General features: G+C 40.6%; 1 protein-coding gene across 1 annotated transcript in view; it reads right to left on the minus strand.

Moving 5' to 3' along the window:
- Window positions 1-18,973, minus strand: part of DHRSX (dehydrogenase/reductase (SDR family) X-linked) — a 61,868-nt gene that overhangs the window by 10,683 nt on the left and 32,212 nt on the right. The gene's annotated exons all lie outside the window — the stretch shown is intronic.

Here is an 18,973-nt window from a genome sequence, read left to right on the forward strand (position 1 = left end):
GTTTTTAACAAAATAACTTAATATGCAAGTGCAAAGGAAGACTGACTTATTATTCAAATTAAGCTTTTTATTGTGTATGCTGTAAACTCTGTAACTTAAATCCTTTTGTTTAAACCAATCAACCCTGAGGCTCTTTAGTGTTCCCAAGGAAGCTATTGATGTTTTCAGTTCTGAAAGACCCCCAAAGAACATGTACAACTTTAGATGGGTAAATAGTGCCATTGATTTAATGACAGTAGTCATGTTTCTAAAATTATGTCAGACAAGATGTGAGGCATCCTATCTTTTACAGGAGAGCTCACTAGAGAGAGAGCAAACACACAAACTCAGCCACACAGATGCTTCCTAACATCTGAAATGGAAGCAAAAAACTTCTATCTTGAAAACAATTACTTGTGAGTTTAAAGTCACCACATTTAGTCAGCTAAGCAGTCTGCAAGGAGGACAAGTTGGTACTCGTAGTGCCAAGGGGGATGTTAGCCTGGGGAGAGGTGATAACGTTATTAATTTGCAGGGGGCAGAGAGAGACAAACAAAGGTGCTGGTTCTTGCCAGTGGAACAGATAAAGCATAGCAGGGGGGTGGGATGTAGGGGAAATTGTTAAGTGCTTGTAAGCGGCAAGAGCCAGACTTGCTATGCACTGAAGTTGTTAATTTTAATGTCCAGGCTGATTTCTAAGGTGTTTTGCAAGCCTTCGTTAAGGTAACAGATGGAGCCATTAATTTGTGAAAAATGCCTCCTCTGCAAAGGCCAGGACTGGATTTGGTGACAGATGTGGTGGTTCTCATGTTCCTGTCTCCTTTGTCAGGTGACAGAAGTCACAGAGGAAGTGTCATATTGCTGCAGAGGCAACACGCCACACCCCTGTCCTGTGTGAACAACTACACTGACTGCCTTGGCTTATGCTGCAGGAAGAATTCGTTCAAGCTCCAAAAACGAGATCCACAGTGAACAGTCAAATACCAGTACCTGAAGGAAGACACTGAAAAACTTGAAAGGAGAAAAACACATTAAAACCCTTCCACACTCAGTCTTTCAACAGCCTGCTATTAAAAGAAAAAAAGAAAAGAGAAAAGAAAAGAAAAGAAAAGAAAAGAAAAGAAAAGAAAAGAAAAGAAAAGAAAAGAAAAGAAAAATTAAAAATCCCAACCCAAACAATCTTCCTGAAAATCTTCATATTCCTTTTATTTCCTTCTCAGACAGCTCCTGTCACTGCAGGGAGCTTCTGACTGGGATTTTGATGCTGGACTGATTAAGGGCATAAGTTGGTATGATCCAGAGACTTACACTTGCAGAACTATGAATAGCCAAAATAATTAAATGAGAATTAACCTTTAATTTGTATTAAGTGCCCCAGGAGAGTTTCATTGCACTTGCATTCATAGGCCTTTTTGACTAAAAGGTTAGAGCAGTCGTTTCGAATGGGAAATAAATACTGTGAAGTTCTGTGGTTCGATAAATGCATGTTATGGACTCATCTAGTGCTGAAATAATTTGCTTTGTTTAGGGAGCTCGTATTGAACCACACTCTTTGGTAATGCCATTTGGCTACACACACCACTTCCTTCGAGAGTCCAATCAATGAGCCCTCCTCGCTTGCTCATGGGGACACACTGCAAACAGCGACGGGCCAGGTGATTGGACTTCTACTTCCTGGGAAAAACTCCTGTTGAATTAATTCAGAACTATGCTGCAGATCAGTTACTGCTTTTAACTCCCAAAAACACAGGCTGAGGTGTGAGCAGAGTCTGGAACTCCAGCACAAACTGCCTGTCTCAGCCCTCCCCGCTGCCTCCCCTGCCCGCTCCGCAGCCTCCTTAGAAATCTGCTTTTCACCTGCAAGTCTGCACAGCTCTGGAGCTGCCTATTGTTATTTAATATGTATTTCACAGTAGAATTTAATTGTTCCAGTCAAGATTAGGACTCTTTCTCTAGGTGGTATGCAAAGCACACCTGCAGTCTAAACTTCCACCAATTTCTCTGCCTGCCCTTTCATCATGTCCCACGACAAACTCACAGATAGTCCCACATCTTCCTCATTCCCTTTTCCTCCAGAACTCCTAAATGTCTCTTGCCAGGACCTCACTGACTGTGGCTCCTACATCAGCATGCCAGGCACTTGTGCTGTTATGTCAGATCCCTTTTTGTATCCCATATGCCATGTGGGGGAGAGTCTCCTCAGGGGCTCAGGGCAGAAGGGTTCCTAGCACAACAATGACACTCACCCTCCTTGGATCACCATTCTGTGCCACTGAGACCCTTCAGAAACCAAAAAGGGGTAGAGAGAAGCCTTCAAAGTGTGAGCTCTTGGGGTAGATGGGTCTTACCACCTCTGAAGCGAAGGAGCAAGACCAAGACTTTTGACAGTAGAGAAACAAGAGGGAAATATTAAGTGAAACCCTGTCAATACATTGACCCAGCCAAATCTGAGAAGACCAGAGAAATGGTGGGTTCACAAGCAGTGATAAGTACCAAGCCCTTAGAGCAGAGCAGAAAAGAAGTCCTTTCTCAAGGCAAAATCACAAGGGGCATTGAGCAGTGGTGTGGCAGAATGTTGTATTGCTGGATGTGCAGGTCTGCAGGGAAGGAGAGGGAGTGAGGCCAGACTTAGGGCACAGAGGCCACTAGCATCAGCCAGTCCCTGCCACTGCTTAGCCCTCCTTGGGCCATAAGCCATTTCTGCAGTTGGAGGGACAAGCTCCAAACCCCTCTTTGCATTGCAAATATCTGCTGAGCTAATGTGGCTCATTTTTAGTCCCTGATCTCTGTAAGGGAGCCACAACTGAGAATTAAGAGTATCCCAAGCAGCACACTTTTTATATAAAAATAATCTAAATATTGGACTTCTACCAATTATGTAAACTCCTTAGTGACCAAAACATAACTGACCTTTACTTTTAAATCTGTGTTCAATAAAAGAGGATTACAATTGTTTGTTAACGTTGCAAAGTCTGTAATGTGGCTCAGGGAAAAAAACCCTCAGTTTATATTTGTCTAATCCCTAATAGCTGCTGACAGTCTGTGAAATAAATAGTTTTAATTATTTTCTCCTTGTTGAATCTCAGGTCTCATCATTTAAACAAAAAATAGCACATTACCGACAATTTGGATTAAAAGGAGAGTCATACAGCAGGAAAAACAGGAAATTGGATTAGCATCAAACAGTGACAACTATGTCCCTCCTGTTGCAGCCCTGTCCTAAGACAGCAGAATGTTTACAACTCTCTCTCTCAAAAAAAAAAAAAAAAAAAAAAAAAAAAAAACATTAAAAATTAAAAGAAAGCTCATAATTTTTTTTTCTTTTCCTGTAATTTATGGCTATTGAAAATGCAAGTGTGGTCTCTGCAATGCAAAACCAAAATGAAACAAAAAAAAAAAGTTAAAAACTACTTTCAGCTATTAATGAGCCATGTATGGATTTAACACACTGGTGTAAAATAAGTGCTACTCATTTTTTTTATTGGAACTACTGATGCATGAAAATTACTACAGAGCTAATCAATAGGTAATGACTATATTTCAGGAGTAATGCTCTGCTCAGAGGATAAAAATGGCTGCAAGTCACAAACAATTATTGACACCACGAAGCACACGAATCAATGCCCACAACATTTCTGCACATTATTTAAAGTTTCTTCATCAATATTTGCCTTTGTTCCTTCATCCCAGTGTAATCTTTTCCTGCCTGTAATACTGAGAATATATAAAAGGTAAGTGTTGCTAGATTAGAGACTCTAGAATATAATGCAAAAGTTAGACTTCTGATGGGTAAGTCTAACAGCCAGCAGTGGCATGACTACTACAGGAGCACTGTAGCCATGAAACCCTGTGCAAAGATCTTTCTTGCACAAGACACAGTCACAAAATGATTGAGACTTCTCCTCTCATGGGCCAAATATAACCTTGCAGGACTGAAAATTTTTAAAGTCTTCCCCCATTCTTTTTCAATATCCAATGGTTTACTGCTCAGAGTAAGTGGAAGTACCTGAAGTGGCTGGAGCTGGAGGTGGTGTGCCTCAATGCTTGCTGAAGTCTCCTAGGGAGACAGATTTATCCCTGGGTCCTGAAGTGAACGGATGAGTTCCCAATGGCCTGATTCTCTAAATATAGCCCTTTGTCTTGTTTTTATCACCATCTCTGTGCAGAGCAAGGGAAAAGCATGAACTAGTCCAAGGTACAAATCGGATTTCTTCTCTTTTAACACAGGGGAGATCATAACCCGTCCGTTCTTCACTTGCATAAACAAATACCCAAGATGTGCAGAGCACTGAAGAAGCATTTTTCTTTTTCAGTCACATGCATCTTGAGACGTGGCTGGTTTATAGCTTGAAATTTTGTACCCTTACTTTAAGTTTTAAGTTTGCTTACCCCAGAACAAACGTCTGGTCTTTGCTTAGAAAACAAATGGACAACTCCCTGCTTGCCATCAGAGCACAGCTACTGGGACACCTGACAGCAGTTACCAGCAGCATCTGATAGGAAGGAGAGATTTTCAAAATAGTAGAAATAACCAGTCTTGTGTGAACTACAGTTGTGCAGAAGAAAAGAGCATTACATTTTAATCACTAATGTAGTAGAAAAGCAGTTTGGTTCTTGAAAAATCAGGCAGTTACCTTGTCTAGTCTAAACTAATACTATGAAGAATTTACAACTAGCTGTAGATGACCACAGCTAAAAAAAAAACCCTACCATAACCACAAGGAGAAATTTGAACATAAAATAGCACTGAGGTACACATTCTTACAGAAAACATTTCCTTAAACAAAAATAGATGCTTGAGCCAAACATGCTCTTTAACTCCTTCTCTGAAAATGTAAACTCATTTCAAGAATGCTCACTCAGGGCTTTTTCCTTTTATTAGGCAAGTATGAAAAATCACAAAATGAGACTGAAGATTTGCTCTGCATACACCTCATTGGCAAATAGTAGCGAGTTTCTCACACTCGTAGAGTTTGCTTTTGTCTAGAGAAGAAAAAATCTAGACAGTACTCTAGCCTCTGTGAACTGCTGCAACACTAAATAAGTACAAATATAACTATTTCAAAACTATAAAGTGTGAAGGAGGCTCAACAAAATGGATATCCCAGAATATATTGGTATAATTTTAAAATAATCATAAAAATATTTACGGAGTGAGGAGCAAGCAAAGAAGCCGCTATCCCAGAGCTTGTGCATCTGAGCACGCTGCCCTGCTGGCTCCCAGCTTTCTGGTTTAATTTAGAGAAAAGGTTACTTTCATCTATCACGTTCCACAGGTTGTCAGAAAAGCCAACCCTACGTATTTTATCATTAAGAAGCCCCACTGAAGAGCTGTTTTAAATGCCTGCAATATGGGTTAGCTGACTACTTGCCAGCTGTACTGTAGCTCTGGCCTTTCTTCCAGTTCAGAAGTATATTAATCAGAGGATAATTGCAGGTTCTCTCATCCATAATATACAGTGGCAATAACAAACAGCAGATCAAATGAAAAGGATCTTGCAGTCTTCCAAAATATTCAGTGCTTCATGTTTCCTTAGCACTTATTTCCTTATGATGATGTTATTCATCTATCTTTTCTAAAAATTCCTAGGTGTTGAAGGTGTCTGAAATTAAGATTATTGAAAACTAGAATAATATATATTTAACTTGCAAAGTTACAGTAGGCTACATTTTTATTTAGCATATGATTAAAAATGTTTTTATTAACTTATCTTTGCATATGAAAAAGTTCTGTACTTGAAGGTAAGTGGTATTTTAGCATGAAAATTATGTAGTATCCGCAGATTTTAGCAAAGAGACTTCAAAACATGAAAGGCATGCCAGGCTCCTGCATTTTAGATACACCTATTTTTCTATGATAAGGGCATTTTGTAAGTGTAACAAGAAAATACTTGCAAAAAGCCTGTTAATAAATGCCTACTGTCCACAAATGTTTTACAGAAATACATGTTGACAGTGAAAATATGGAAAAACAAGAAACGAGTTATACACACTTACTTAACAAAATTACCTTCCACCTATCATTCCTAATAAGGAATTTTTTATGTAAGAAAGAAAGCTGTTTACATAAAGAAATACCTATTGGTACAAATGATCCAGAAATGCAGTGGTTTTTATCAGAGAAAAATGTCTGCTTTTTGCTAATGGCAAAAACACATGCATCTCGGTGACATGATTCATAGACAGATTCCATCATAAATGTAAAAGAAACCCTACAGGCTACTGTCAGCATTGAAAGGGCTATGAGAGATTACTGAAATACAGCTAAATTGATGGTATCTTAAGAGACCTATGTTTCAGTTCACCACACCATTTTTTTTTTTTTGACAGTTCAAATTTTTGCTATAATGCAAAGGATTTCTTTTTAAACCTAGGTACACGTTCACATCAGAGGGCAAAGCCTTAACTCAGTAATTTGGAGCATCAACACATCCTAGCTATCACAATGGACCCATGGTCAGTAGTTTGCAGGAGGTCTGTTCCTCTGACTTGAAAGACCCACCCAAGAAAGATCAAGAATCCAGCCTTGCCTCCTCTAAAATGTCACACTGTGGTTTAAATTAAAAAAGTACAGAAAAACTAGAAAAAGGGGGGAAAATTTTTCAGATTTTAAAATGTGGAGTATAATTTATCTATAAGAAAAATATGGCAAGTAGCAGTGAAAAAGGCAATTCAGGTGAGGCAGACCTACCATCACTAAAAAGAAACATGCAAATACCTCTCTTCCCCTCAGGCAAAATCCTGAACCAAACCTTCTCTTCTGACATTTTAGGAATACGAATCGATGTTGTGCAAATCATCACTAGTCTACTCTGGACACTGTCAGCTGGAGCTGCTCAGCTGACTTCCAGCAGAGCTACAAGCCTCCTCAAAGGTAGTCACCTCAAAGGCACTTCAGATCCAAACCAGACAGTCCTGAGACTACGGTCTTGAGCTGCTTGCGGAAACAAAGAGAAAGCCACTTGTCTCTCCTACCAGTGTCATGTGCCACCTGCTGCTGCCCCCAGCTTGCCTGGCTTCTCTGCTGGAAGGGGTCTCTCACTGACCAATGTCTAGAACAATGCTCTGGTAACACAGATTAGAGCCTAACAGAGTAGTGATGCCAAGTGCCTCTACAGCTCCACTTTCAATTTACCCTGGCTTATTTATTTTTTAATAGCATGCACAAATTTCTTGGCCAGGACAATAGAAGATTTCATTTCTCACTGAAGGTTCTTCAGACTGACCACAGACTCATCTTCACTTTTCTCCTGTAATCAACAGCTAGCACGGTTGGAAACACAGTTCAACACAGCTCATCAGCAAATTAGAAGAATCATTGTCCAGAAAAGCAAGGATGGGCATGAGTGCATGAAGTGGCACTTCTCCACCAAAGGTCTCCTAAAGAAAGATTTGCTGGTACTCAACACGTTCAAAATCAAACTGAATGTTTGATGGGAAACCACCACTTTTGGGCCCTTGTACTGGGCTCTATATTCTTTTCAGCATGGGTGCAAAACAGATAAATTTGAGGGAAAAAAAATCTAAATAGAAAAGGAATTTGGAAGGAACAGGGGACTGCAGGGACCTCTTGGGACACCTCTGATCTCTGCATATTGCAAATATCCTATTAGCTGATCTTCTCCATAAGTTCTTTTTAACTTGATCTTAAGAACAGTTTTCCTATAGCTACCACACTGTGGAAGCCTTTTCCAGAGTCTGATTACAATTATTAGAAACAAGTTTCTTCTTATTTCTCATAACAAATATATTTCCAGTCAGCTTGCTTCAATTCATTCTTGTTTTGACACTATTGTTTCCTTAAAAGCAATCTCACATTCCCCTTTATTTTGATTAAAGGTTATTGCTACATATCATGATATAGCTTGACAATAAAAATTTGTTGCCTAGAGCTTCTACAGAGTCAAACTGATATCAACACATAAAAGATGTGTTGTCCTTATGGTACCATCCTTGAGCAGGATGGTACCTGCTCACATCTATAAAGCCTAATGATGCTAGTGCTGAAAACACTCTCTTTCCATCCAGGAGAGTGCGGGACAGATTGTGCATCACATGTGTGACTCCTGCTTCTGAGCACTTGGAGGTGCTTTATAATCCCCTTGGCTCCTCTGAGTAAACTGTTGTGTAGTGACCTGGAGATGACAAATCCAGGTACCTCAGCACAAACACGTTTTATATTTTAGCACATTTTCAAAAGGCTGGAAATAGATGACTCACCAGCAGTCTGCCTTTGACCCAGTGCTGTGCAAAGTGGGCTGAAACTCTCATAGGAGGAGTTACGCAGCCAAGGTACTGGGTGATGGATATATTTTCCAGTGAAAAGTCTTTCCTAGGAAATAGGCTTGCCTTAATATGAGGGGAAAAAAATTCACCACACCACCAAAACCAAAACTGAGCACTGAGTGTATATGCAATCGTATTAACAGGGTAATTATATTTAGGAAAAAAAAAAAAAAAGACTATACAAACTCTCTGCTTCCTGCCTTCCAGATCTGCTTGCTGAATGGATTTCAATCAGCACCAGCTAAATCTAGTATTATAAACATGTGAAGTACTTACTACCTCTGGAGACTTGCAAGCCCTTTAAAGCAATGAGGGTTCAGTGTATCTGTGCCAGCCTTAATCCACTTCCCCAGATAATAGGCCTATAAAATAGGACACATGCCACAAACCTAAACCAGGCAACAAATATAAAAGGCCAGTCCCAGATCAAGGAGAATCTCCAAGTATCAGGATCAGACATGCTTTACATAAGGACAGTACTCCATGTAGAGGATGAGAAGTCAGATCAGATAATCCTTGCTGCAAGAATACACGATAAGACTGGGACCTGGATGGTTTTAAGTTTGGGTATAATTTACTTGTTTAGCAGGTTCTGATCAGCTACGCTTGTCCAAAGCCACTGATGAAGTAACAAAACTTTGTGATAATGGAAGTCATCTTTTTATACACAAAGGAAAATGGGCATCTAAGTTGTCATTACTGGTCATGATGTATGAGAGCGGTGATAACTGAATTCTTCTCTGAGAAATGATCAAGCTGCATTCACAGCTTGTGCATTCATAAAAATAACCTTTGTACCTGGACAATGTACAACCCTGAGAAAAAAAAATAAAAGCATAGTGCCTTTTCTATATTCATTTTTAGAACAGATCCACCTGTCAAAATATACTCATGGCATGTAATTTTATTTTCAACACTCTGAACTTCAGAAACAATGGGACAGCTTCTCTCTCTCTGCATTTTTAATCATGTCAGGATAGTAAGTGACAAGTGGCAGATCCTGTGGAAGACTGCATTTTGCACGTCAGAAGCTTGACAGGTAAAGGTATTGAATAAGTCAATCAACACTGCTCTTCCTGGGGCAGGTTTCAGGCCCCGTGTGCCGTTGCCCGCTGCAGGGCCGCCAGGCGGCTGGAGAGCCATTGCACAGCACACAGCCACGCGTGGGAACACAGAGCTCCCAGGCACAGGGCACCGACCCTGCCCGCTGCTCCTTCTTCAAAAAGTAACACACACTAATTGGGTGAGCTATTAATGAGATGGTAAGCTAAGCTTGTAAGTTGGTGTTGGCTAGCTCCAAGACTTTGATGAGCAATTAAGAGACATTGGGAGCAACTCACTTTTTCAGACCGTGCCTGAGCCTAGGGCCAGCAGCAGCAGCACCTCCTGCCTATTCCAGTGACAGAAAAGTAGGTCAGCGTGACGGGGCTAAACAAATACCACTATAAATCCCATCCATGATAAGCTGGCCAAGTTCATTCTTGTTTTATTGCATATTGCTCAGGTTTCATCCAAATCCTCTTCTGCATACGTTCTGTATTCCTCACGGAGTGCCTGGTCTGTGGTAATGTAACTGCTGTGGCTGTTCCCCTTCCCAGCACTGAGATGGTAACAGCCGAATGTAGCCATTTGCCCTAAAGAGACTCACAACCCTGATTTAAAGAGAACAGTTGAATATGTAATGACATATAGAAACTATTAACTCTGGACAGATTGGATTAATGATTTGTGTTTGTGCCACAAATCCATCCACATCTTGGATCAAGTTCCTCCTAGGAAAATGGGGGGGCTAGAACCACTGCACCAAACTCCTTTCTCATGTTCACCTACTAAAATCCACCAAAGCCATGTATTTAGCTGAGAACATGATGAGAACAAAACAAACCACATGAACTATGTCTTGAAGTATCTCAGAACCCTTTCTAACATGCTGACATGAAATGTTTGAGGCCGGCAATCATAGCTGTTAATTAATTATTAAAGCCAGAGTTATTCAAGTTACTTCTGTATTTAAACTTTTCAAAACTCACAAACCAGTTGCTGGATGATGCTGTTAGCTTAAAAAATGTATTTGCAGTTTCCAGTTCTTCAAATAGTGGGTGGTGCTTGCTTTTCATGGTTCTCTCTCGTTACATACATTATACTATTACAAATACAGAAAGGGAGTACACATAACTACCCATGTAAACACATGGCAATATTTATATGATAAAGAGTGAATGCACATGATGGATTGTAAACATATATGAGAAATCCCTTTCATAAATCACTGGGATTTCCTCACCTGTGGCTGCCCACGAATACACTTCCCACCTGTACGGGAAATGGTCTGGTACCCTGAACATATTAGGGCTCCCATTCAGAAAAAAACAGCTTGATTACAGATTACTTGTGCATCAGATATGTGAACACACCTTTCAGCTCTTACTCTTGCCTGTGCACATCCAAAAACGTACTATCTTCTGTTCTTTAATGGCCTCACTGGTTTTTAAAATAGTACAGATTTAATGTCCTGTACCTTGGGATAGGTTTCATCTTAACTAACTTTATATCCTTATACAGCACAGACATCTATAGCTGACCTAGTCACCAGAGGACCCCTTCACATCCACAGGGATAAGCTGGCACTTGAAGAACTTGATTCATCTGGCCAACTGTAGATATTTATGTTAGGAATTGACAGATCCAGTACTAGCAGTGGAGGAGCATGAGGAGATCACTCAGTGAACAGCTCTGATGTGGGCATTCATATTGCAGACATTTATGAACTAGGAGACCTGTCAGAGGTGGTTTCCAGTTATAGATGCCTTAGAATACTAGAAAAGGGTATGTTTTCAGCTTCTTGGCATTTTCTGTCAACCTTTGAAAGTTCAGGATAACCATTAAAAATTGTGTCTGTGTTGTTCGTGGAAGAGTTGCCTTAATTCACACTGAAAGGTTTTTCAGTCTTCTTGGTTTACGGGTAAATTAAGGACCGTCACATTCAGAGAGGGGGAAAGGATTGCCTATAAATCTCCAAAACCTCCTAAATTTAGATTAAATGTAGTGAGTAGGGGCTCTAGGTGATGAGGCTCTGCAATATAAATTTTATGAGCATTGTTTTCTTATAGATGCATTACTCACAAGTAGCAAAACAATAAAGAATTTAGGTAGGTCATGCCCAGAGAAATATTAATTCATCTGTAATGCACACCACACCTGGTGGCAAACTGTCCATATATATACATATGTGAATATGCACTCCCACAACCACATCCTCTGCATCTCCTTATTTTAGTGATCTAAATTCAAACTGCTGCTCACCCATAAACTCAGTAGCAGGATTTTGCAAGGAAATTTGGTGGTCTTCCTCTTTAACTCAAGAGTTAACTTAACTGTTATGGCTCTGCAAGAGAGAAACTGCCTGTAACCCCTGTTCCTACCCTTGCTGACTGGGTCATTTCAGTGGGACTAGGGTGGTCTCCTCTCTTGTTCTTTCTCTCTAAGAAGTATCTCAGAGATATGCTGATGAGAAGGATTAGTGGCTGCCCTGTATTCTGCTGCCAGTGGGTTCAGTTTTCCAACAGCACTGTATTACCTGACAAAAAGAAAATGGAATTTTAATTACAGGATGATGGAGGTAGAAATTCCCAGGCACATGAGGGAGAATTATAGTAGTCTGATGCTATAATCCCTAAATATAAAGATTATGGATTGAAAGTGAAAGGCTAATGGTCTAGTTGAAGCTTCAAGATTTTATCTAGTTCTCCAACCTTTCAAGCTCTTTTTTGAGAACTGTACAACAGAGGCATTTTGTTTATCTTTTAAACTGACAGGGATCAGTACTGAGTCCCTGGCATTGTTTCATCCACAGCAAATTATGTCCCCCTTCTGTGTTTCCTCCATTTTCAACAAGTCTAACAGGGGATAGATGACAATACAAAGGTACCAAACACATACGAAAGTATTACCAAGAAATGTTAGTATGGAGTAAATTGATGGGAAATATCTTTCCTAAGTAATTCTGTGGGTTCTGAATGTGAAAGTAGTCACAGATTACATGATGATAGGTGCTGATGTGCTAATACTGGTTAAGCTCATGTATTTTCACAATTTCTTAACTGTTTACGTACTCTCTCCTCCATACAGCAATACAGAGACTGTTTTCCACTCTTCTGGATACAAATTTAGTTTCCTTTCAGAAAGAATGAAAGATTCTGCCTGAGCTGTCAAGTTAAATCAGAAATCCTGTACCATACAGGAGTTAAGAATAATTGCTTTCTTACACAGTACAAATACTTGTTTTCACTATGTTTCTTATCTGACAGCAAAATGATATCACATTTCAGTCACTTACCAGTCCAAAAGTTTTGCTCCAAAACAGTTTCACATAAAGCAAACATAGGCTTTAATATAGTGCATAGTGTAGGTTTAACCCATGTTTTGTTAGATCATTTTCCATGCTAAAAAGGGTCAATCCTGCAAGCAGAGCTAAACATGGAGACAGTTTTCCTGTCCTCTGAGCTCTTTTGGAAGGCAGAAGATAGATGGTCTTCCCATTTCACACTGTCAGGAAAAAGAAAGGGATGCTTTTCTCTTTTTAACTAAAACTGTGGGACACGGCATGAGGTGGATTGCTGACTGTGCACACTGCTTCATTTTTTGTTTGCTCCATGGCTGTGTTTTGGCCTGTTCCAACTAGCAGCCTCCAAGAGGAAGCCTGGGTGTGGTTTAGGGATAGATCAAGCCAGCAGCCACTCCAAATTAGAGTTTAAACATGAATTTCAACAGCTTTGACTCTCTGATGCAAATCCCACCCATTTTTTGCTGTTCTGTACAGCATCCTTGCCCCTTTTTGTGCCAAACACCAAGGCATGAAGCACAAATCATTCACTTTCCTGCTATCAGAACATTCTCCAGCAACTCTTAACATGTCTCTTAAACATTTCAACTACATAGGCCTGAGAAAACATGCACAAAAATAATGATATCTTGGTACATGGGAACACCAAATTCAGTGGAGACCAGGGTCCAATGCTATTTAGGCATGCACTGAGAATTAGCTTACTTTAGAAGAGTCTGATCCTAATTAAGGGCAGACACAAAAGGCTGTGTACTCTGAAGCCTTCTTATTGAAGGGATTGGGTTGGAAGGGACCTTAAAGATCATCTTTTTGCAGCCCTCATGCCATGGGCAGGGATACCTTCCACTAGATCAGGTTAGTCAAAGCCTCATCCAACCTGGCCTTCAACACTTCCCAGGGAAGAAGCATCCACAACTTCCCTGGACAACCTCTTCCACTGTCTTACTACCCGCACAGTAAAGAATTTCTTCCTGATATCTAATCTAATTCTACCCTCTTTCAATATTAAACCACTACCCTTCATTCTATCACTACACATTCTTTTAAAAAGTCCCTCTCCATCTTCCCTGTAGGCCCCTGTAAGTACTGGAAGGCTGCTGTAAGGCCTCCCTGAAGCCTTCTCTTCTCCTGGTTGAACAACCCCAACTTTCTCAGTCTGTCTTCACAATGGAGGTGCTCCAGCCCCCTGATCATCCTTGTGGCCCTTATTCAGCAGTTAGACTAAATAAAGCAGCCGAACTGCATCCACATAGCCTATAACAGGCAGGACCCAGATACCTACCTGAGTTGAGGAATTCACATGCAAAAAGAAATTCCCAGACCTCCAGGATTTGGGAGCTCAAAGGTGGATTGCTCATTAGCCTTCTCAGGAAGAGAAGCTATATGACTCTAAAGCCTAAATCTCTGTACCAAAGTGTAAAAAAATGGGAACTATTTAAAGACCAGAGTTACTGGAATAAAGTAGACTGTTTCCTCCTCTCTGATTTTGACCAGAACCCTACTTTTGATCTGAAAAGCCTTTTGTCAAAATTAACCACAAATGACATGTTTCTGCAAGGAGTTTTCATTCTGTGAGAAAGTTCCAGACTAGCTTTACGTGAGGCTCACACACACACATGGATGGAAGATGTTGATGCTGATGAATTGCTGCTTTCAGCTGTAGAATTTAATTATTCTCTTTCTCCACAGCTGGCGTTATTGTGTGGTGATGTGTTTGTCTTCCGACACCTCGGGGGGAAGGATGAAATGAATTTTCTACGTTCACAGTGCCAAAGGGACAGTTTGAATAAGAAATGCTGCAATAAGACCTGAATGACTATGTCCTTTGGCATGAATGATGAATCCAGGTTCTTTAGATCTTGTTTTCTAGCAGCACTTATAGACTGGAAGCATTTCTTTAAAAATGTTATAGGAAAAAATTACACTAAAGTTAGGTCTGTTTTGACAAAGAAAGAAATGAGCTCATTTATAGTGGCTGATTTCTAGCCTGTGCTCCTGAAGCCTTACCCTTCACTTTTCCAGGCTGGTGGGGTCACTAATCCTACTCATTTTCAGTTTGTCAGTCAATAATCACTTACGTGGCACTACGTCTTTGGAAATGACATCTGAGACAAGATCTGATGTGCAGTCTTCCTTCCACAATGCCTTCCTGAATACTAGTCTGAGGCAGCTGAAAGGACCGAATGCTCTCTGCCTGATAATGACACGTTCACCAAGCTTGTCGTAAAGAAGGTTTTGGGGAAGTTTACAACACTGCTATGCAGGAAATGTCTCTACTTCGATGGCATAATGAAGTCATATGAAGCAGAACAGTCCCTGCCATGGGACATTATTGAGAGTCAACATTCTTCTTTTTGCTCTAAGCCATTTTAATTGTATCACAAGCAGAGACCATCTGGCTTAAGAACAGATATTCACTGTCTAGCAGAAGCAGAAATACTTGGGAGGGAAATGGTACATTCCTGGCTTCCAGCTTGGACAGTACCCATCACTAAAACTAGTGTTTTGCACAGCTGGTTAAATTGCAATTTGCTGCCTGACGAATGCCTTTTTAGGCTATTATCATCATATTAATCAGTTATTGTTTACTAGTTTGGACTTTATTTCTTCAAAAAGATCACATTATGTGGGAAATTCCTAAGGGATAACATATTTCACTGCACTCTGCAGAGGACTGTGATAGCTCGTCAGCTTTTATTTACTGAGAAGTCACAGGGGTAGAAATCAATCCACTATTTTGAGGAATAAACATAATTTCTCCCTTGGATATGGCAGGTGCACTCCCTCTTTACTAAAAACGTGGAGAAAACACTTGAAAAATGGAAATTTAAAGACCAAGTACAACAGCAGACATTAAGTTTCCTGAGAGAGAATTGAGCTGAAAAAAAAAAAATGAAACCATCACTAAAGGGCAGGCATTCATTTCACAAACCTTGTGACTGTCACCAGATCCTTTAGCTTGACTTGTCTTATTACAGGAATAACTCTCACTGCAAACAAAACAAAACAAAACAAAACAAAACAAAACAAAACAAAACAAAACAAAACAAAACAAAACAAAACAAACTGATTTGGCAAAAAATTTTTCTGAGCTACATATGAAGACCAGAAGACAACGTTTCACAGCTATGAAAAATTTAAGCTGTTAAGACCTTGAGTAAATTATATGTACGTATCATGGCCTCTTTACGAGACTGTAGATTTATTGGTTTAAGTACCTAAGTGTCTTGGGGCAGCTCTGAGGCAGATGTTGAGCCAACAGCCTTGTCTGACACACTGAACCACCTCAAATACAAGCAGCCCAGCAAGAGTCGGGGCCCTGCTGCAGTCCCTGGGAGGAATTTCACCTGAATGCAACCGGGACCAGCGCTGGCAGAAATGCATTGAAAGGTAGTGAAGGCTCTTCCACAGTATTTTGGAATTACATCAAACAACATGTTGGGTCTCTCCTGAGGGAAAGTGATGTGATAAATCTGTGATGCATTTCCTCACTGGATCTATCCAAGCTGTGTTGGCTCTCACAAGTGCCAAGTTGCAGTGGGTGAAGCAATTTCCTGCACATGTCTAGAAACCACTCCAGGATACTTAAGGATGATAGAAGTTAGTTGAGACAGTATGATTAGAGAGCTATCACCTCATTTTCACTGCATTAACTGCCATAATCCAAAAAGGAAGATTCATATATGTGCACTCGGGAATGAAATTCCAGGGAAGAAGAAATCCATAATACCAACTATCAGTTAATATTATCAGACACTTGAATTTTCTTGTACTTGTTTTCTTACTTGTATCAGAGGAAATTTACCCTGGTGCACGAGACCAACACAAGACCCACTCAGGCTTGAATGCTGGATACTCTGGCAATTGGTACAGCGCTACTGAAATCACCGGGCAGGCTTTCAACATGAGCTTGCTCTGGAGCTAAACATTACCTTCAGATGTAGTTCTACCAGAGCTGAACGGGGCAAACCTGTGAGATTAAGTGCTCCTAAATTTGAGAAAGGAAGGCAAAGTCAATCCTGAATACATAAACCTATCTTAAGCATTAAGCAAAGAGAAATTGGAGTGGTAACTCAGAAGTCTAAGGAGGAAGGGAAGAGTGATGATGAGAGTTTCCCTCACCTTTGGCTTATAAAAAAAAAACATTGAGTGTTATATAAAATGTGACAATCTCAAGCTCAACAGCTGAAGCCTTCAGTTATCCAGTAAGTTTCAATCCAGTAAATTATTCAGTAAGATTCAATGTTACTGATGCGTTTGCTTTTCAGGCAGTACAGATACTGCACTTCCATGCAAGTCAGAATGTGTCTGTAACCTGTTGCAAGGCAGAATTCCTTCATAAAGGCGTACCTCATCCAAAGAATAGGAAGTGATCAGGAACTATTGATGGCATTACTATTAGAGCTGTAAGTATGAACCTCCCTCCTGTTGGAGAGCAGTTCTGGGGAAAGGACCTGGGAGTCCTAGCTGATAGCAGGACTACCATGAGCCAGCAGTGTGCTCTTGCAGCCAAGAAGGCCAACGGCATCCTGGGGTGCATGAAGAGGTACATGGCCAACAGGTCGAGGGAAGTCATCCTCCCCCTCTACTCTGCCCTGGTGAGGCCCCACCTTGAACACTGTGTGCAGTTCTGGGCTCCTCAGTTCAAGAAGGACAAAACACTTTTGGAGAGGGTCCAGAACAGGGCTACTAAGATGATCAAGGGCCTGGAACACCTGTCATATAAGGAAAGGCTCAGGGGGCTGGGGATGTTTAGCTTGGAGAAGAGGAGGCTGAGGGGGCATCTTATTAATGCTTATAAATATCTAAAGGGTGGGTGTCAGGAAGATGGGGCCAGGATCTTCTCAGTGGTGTCTGGTGACAAGGCTAGGGGCAACGGCCACAAGTCAGTGAACAAAAGGTTCAGCCTGAAGATATGGCAGAACTTCTTTACGATGAGAGTGACAGAGCACTGGGAGGGGCTGCCCAGGGGGCTAGTGGAGTCACCATCTTTGGAGATTTTCAAGGCCCGCCTGGACGTGTTCCTGGGTGATGTACTCTAGGGGATCCTGCTCTGTCAGAGAGGTTGGACCAGATGATCTTTTGAGGTCCCTTCCAACCCCTAACATTCTGTGAATCTGTGAAATCCAAACTCACGTCATGTGTGTTCAGTGATACGCCATTCTAAATATGGTCAATGTAACCCAGAAGTGGCTCCCTGGGCACACAAATAAAACTGGATGGAACTGAGTGCTGTAAATAAGAAGAGCCTCAATTCTCACACTTGGACGTAGGAAATTTGTCAGAATTTTATCAGAACTTTCTGGGTCTAGAGGAAATGCTGAGCACAACCTAAACACCTACATGAAACTGTTATGTTAGCAAGGTGAAGCAAGTCCAATGAAAAGATTCCACCACTCGAGACTGATATTTAAAATGGCACTCACAAGAGGCAAAACAAGTTTAATATATACCATCTGGCAAAGCTGCATTCAGCTTCTTTAAGAATGCATTACATATTATGAGCATTCCTATTACAATTTTGTTGCAATATTCAAGGTGTACTCAGAAGATACTATTAATTTTTTTAAATACGGGTTTATTTGTTTGCATCTTATTTTACAGCCACTCTTCCAGCCTCCAGTTTAATTTCTAAAATTAAAGCTAGTGATATTTCCATATCAAAGTTCAAAATTAATTTGCTTTGTAGGACATGCCCCTTGATCTAAAATACTTCATTTTAATTAGGACATTTAATTTTCTCTAATGGAATCAGGTTCTATTCACTTAATTCAAAACTACTTTCTGAAAGAGTTATAAGCAGTACATTTTCTCAGCACAAGTCCTCCTAAGGCTTCTCCACATGAGGAGATTGCACCTACGCAGCTGAACTGATTTCACATTGATCTACTTACACCACTGTAAAATGTTACTGAAGTTAATTGTAACTGGGTCTGCCCCACTTCTGGACTGGTTTTACCAAACAGCTTTAAGTTTCCTAATGCAGACCAGAAATATATAATAGAAAATCAGGTACCATTACAAGCATGTGTTAGGATGAAAAAGCTAACTAAACATTGTCCCACTTCCTAGAGCACAAGTACCTGGACCCTCACAGCCTGAAGCATGGCCAGTTCCCACCACGATTTGTGTATAGCCTCCTTCTTCCCTTTGCCCTCCTCTCTTACAGAGAAAGAAGGTTGCATACACGTAGACCTTGCCAGATCCCGTCTGCTTCTCATTAAGAGGATGCACACCACATTTCTGAGGATCACTTTGCACATTCTGTCTCCATGTTAGAATGATGCTCTGCCCCCTATGCACGCACAAAGGCACACAGATCAGGGTAGAAATAATCTGTGCATGGGCACAGGCAGTGAAAGGCAT

Source organism: Merops nubicus, unplaced genomic scaffold (assembly GCF_000691845.1).
Source record: "Merops nubicus isolate BGI_N331 unplaced genomic scaffold, ASM69184v1 scaffold4411, whole genome shotgun sequence".
In the NCBI taxonomy this organism is placed as follows: domain Eukaryota; kingdom Metazoa; phylum Chordata; class Aves; order Coraciiformes; family Meropidae; genus Merops; species Merops nubicus.